We start from the raw sequence: 3,720 nt of genomic DNA, 5'->3' as shown, positions 1-3,720 counted from the left end.
TTAAAGCATATCCTCCAGCGTTCGTATAGTTCTTTCCGACTGCCCATCCGTTTGGGGATGAAAAGCCGTACTCATGTTCACTCTTGTTCCTAAAGCTTTCTGAAAAGCTTGCCAGAAGTGAAAAGTAAACCTCGAATCTCTATCCGAAACTATACTTGAGGGTACTCCGTGTAGCCTCACAATCTCGTCAATGTACTTACTCACAATCCAGTCCACTCCATCAGTCTTTTTGATGGCCATGCAGTGGGCAGACTTGGTCAGCCGATCCACTATTACCTAGACAGCATCATTCCTATTCCTGGTTGTGGGAAATCCTGTCACGAAATCTATCGTGATATTATCCCACTTCCATTCCGGAATAGGTGGGCTCTGAAGCAGTCCACTCGGAACTTGTTGTTCGGCCTTGACGAGTTGACAAGTAGGACACTTGGCCACCCATTCGGCCACATCAACCTTCATCCGTATCCAATGATAGTATTGTCTGAGATTATGATACATCTTGGTCACTCCAGGATGGATCGAGAATCTAGACTTGTGAGCTTTGTGGGAACCAAAATTTGCACTGTCGATTTCCGTTTAAATAAGGAAACTAGGAAAACCCTAATTTCCCAAAGGTCCCGGAGATCTGTTAATACCACACGCCAAGCAATCAGAACACAAAATAAAGACGAGAAAAAATAAGAAATCAAAAAGAGAGCAAAGTATTTCTTATTCTGAATCTGTATTTGAGCGTTACAACAAGGTATAAGCCTGGGCTCGAGAGTTGTCGGCGAGATTCCTAGTTCTAGCAACCCTAAGACGGCTAAACCTAATTAAGTCGCAGCTCGAAATAACAAAAACGGAAATATGCCTAAATTGCTCTAAGTGCTAAGTTTGCTCTGAAAAAGTTCCTCTTCATGCCTCACGCCTAGGACTCCTTATATACTCGCTCCTAGGTTGGTTTACGCTTTTCCCCTTCTACCCTTAAGCCGTCATAGCATAAAAATGGAGATATTCTATTTTTCCCGATCTTCGTAATTATCTTCAAAATTTCGTATTTATCCGCGGAAACTTGACATTTATCCTTCCTTGCGAACCAAGCGTAAACCGTTCCACGGTTTACGGGCTGCTGGTTTAAGTAATCGTAAGGTGGGCTTCGAGTCATGTCTTAGGTCCCTTTGGGCCGTCTTTCGACTTGAAGTGTTTATTACGACTTCTTTCGATAAAAACGATCTTTCGGCGGTTTTTGTCGTAAAGTTTGATTGATGACTTCGAATGGCAGAAAACATGAAATGGGTTCGCTACGGTCTTCAGGAGATAGCATCAAAGAGTAGACGAGAATGCATGGATTCGTGTCATATCGACGTTTCGGAAGAGCTCGGTCGCCACGTAGCGACCGAACGGAACATACGCGAGACACGCGCTCGGTCGCTACGTAGCGACCAAGCTTGGCTCGAGCTTGGTCGCTACGTAGCGACCAAGCAGGACGGACGCTTGGTCGCTACATAGCCACCGAGCTTGGTTACGTAGCGACCGAGCAGTACGCGTTTTCAGTCGCTACGTAGCGACCGAGCTTGTCTTGGACATAGCGACCGAGTAGTACGCATGCTCGGTCGCTACATAGCGACCGAGCTTTGCCTCGAGCTGTGTGCATGCTTGGTCGCTGCGTATCGATCGAGCTTAGCTTGTCTGCGGTCCGATTGCCATACTCGAGCTTGTCCGCGGCCAATTTGGATACATGTCCGTTGCCTTTGGACAATCGGTATTTAGAGGTTTGATTGATATTTGAACAAGATTTTACCGCTAGGCTCTTCGGAAAGATTTCTTTACGAAGATTACTTTTCGTAAAAACGTTCATGCTGATTTTTACGGACTTTCAGACATTGATTGCGCTGTGACCGATTTTGACCCCAACAGTTAGCCCCCCAGCTCGTTAGAACCATGTGCTTCTAGCGTGAGGTTCAAGCGAGTGGCTTGGCAAGTTAGGCAAGTAAGGTGAGTTAGGCGGAATTAATAGTTGAAAAGGTCAGTGGTAAGTGGTCTTCTCCCTCTTCTAAAAGTAGAACGCGATAAGATTGGGGCTGCGCCTTATGACGGCTGCCTATGTACCCTTGTTGAAGGGATCAAGCCTTTCGTAGTTTGTCTTGGAGTTAACGTTCTTATGACTAGTTTTCCAGCGAGACCTTTACGGTCTAGTTTTTATGTAGCGGTTATCAGGCGTGTTGCTGCCAATGGCATTTTGTATGGGTGTAGAAGGAAGACTATGAGTTGTCATCTCGTAATCTAACTCTGTGTGAACTGCTATATCCGTAATCTGTTTCGAGAGATTTCCACAGTGTGTAAACTTGCGGAATTTCTAAAGATTCTCGAATATTGGCAAAGAGACAAATTTTGGGATCTCGTATCAGGGTGTTTGATACTATGCCTAGAGATGTTAAAGACCAGTGCGTTGGGTTTAGGGCAAGACCTAGGTTTACTCCTGGTTTTAGAGGGTGCGATGACTAATTCGAGTTACGTATCCCGTTTCAGTTTCATCCTGATTCCATACCGATTTAAAGTCCGCGATAGGTTCTCGGCTTATACGACTTGTATGGTTGGAACCGAGCATCTCACCAAAGGACAATTTTTAAGCCTCCTGGAAGTGCTGACCAAAAATTTTGGGTTTCTTTTAGAGCGCTATTATCCTTGTGTCGGATGTACGAGAGTCATCTCTACGAGATGGCTAAGTCTGTTTAGGACGTTAAGAGTTTGTTGTGATCAGCAACAAACTTAATGGTAAAAATTACCATTTTGAGTCTTCGCGAAGGATATGTTTTGAGAAGATGTTAGTGTGTATGACTGTCTGGTCTTCCAAGAAGGTGTTTTTATCGAGGTAGAAAATTTCGTCGAAGAATGAATCTTCAGGCGTCTGCGACGTCTCGCGATGCTGAAGATTTGTTATTCTTTCATATGCTGCGTTTCGTGCTTGAAATGTTCACGGGCTTCGAAGATGTTTCGCGATTTTGCAAGGGTTTAGTCTTAGCCATGCGTTTGAGAAACATTCTGGTTTGACTACGGATGTTCGCAGCCAAAATTGTCGTTCCTGTTTGGATGCTAATAATTTGATTTGCGATCGAGGAATTAGGGCTGAGGTGTCGCGTAAATTTGTCCATGGGAAGAAGTGTTTTCCTTCATAGGGCTTTGTGAAGTGTTGGCCTTCCGAGATCTATTTCGTGCATTTTTTAGGATGTTTCGTATAACTCTAGAAGCTTTGTTACGAATTTTTTCTTACATGCCGCGTATTATGGGTAAAATTTTGCGGGCTTAAAGTGAATTGTGGAGCGTAATCAACTTGGTCAATTTTCGAAAAGTTTAGATTTTCTGTTAACCGTTTGGTTGTTAGGACTGAATTTCGTTACGAAGAATTTATCATATGATTTTCGACTGTGGGCTATACGATAATTATTCTCTTAATAGTCACACGACATTTTTTTGACAAATCATAGATTGTTGGTTTCTCAAATAGTTTGGCTTGGTGTGAAGGATGTGTTCACTCAGATAGCCAAGGATGTTGTAGGTCAAGGATTAGGCCATGGTACTTTAAATTTAAGGTCATGTTAGTTTACAATCGTCCTTCCAGCTGAGATGAGCTGACTCCCAGCTGCCTCAGCTGAGTGAGCTAGTAGTTCAGCTAGTGGAGCTGACTTAGTAGCGGCCGACCTGGAGTGATCTTAACCTAACTCCGTTGAGCTGGTCGAGCTA

Source organism: Brassica rapa, unplaced genomic scaffold (genome assembly GCF_000309985.2).
Source record: "Brassica rapa cultivar Chiifu-401-42 unplaced genomic scaffold, CAAS_Brap_v3.01 Scaffold0959, whole genome shotgun sequence".
In the NCBI taxonomy this organism is placed as follows: domain Eukaryota; kingdom Viridiplantae; phylum Streptophyta; class Magnoliopsida; order Brassicales; family Brassicaceae; genus Brassica; species Brassica rapa.
Note: the sequence above shows the minus strand (reverse complement) of the source record.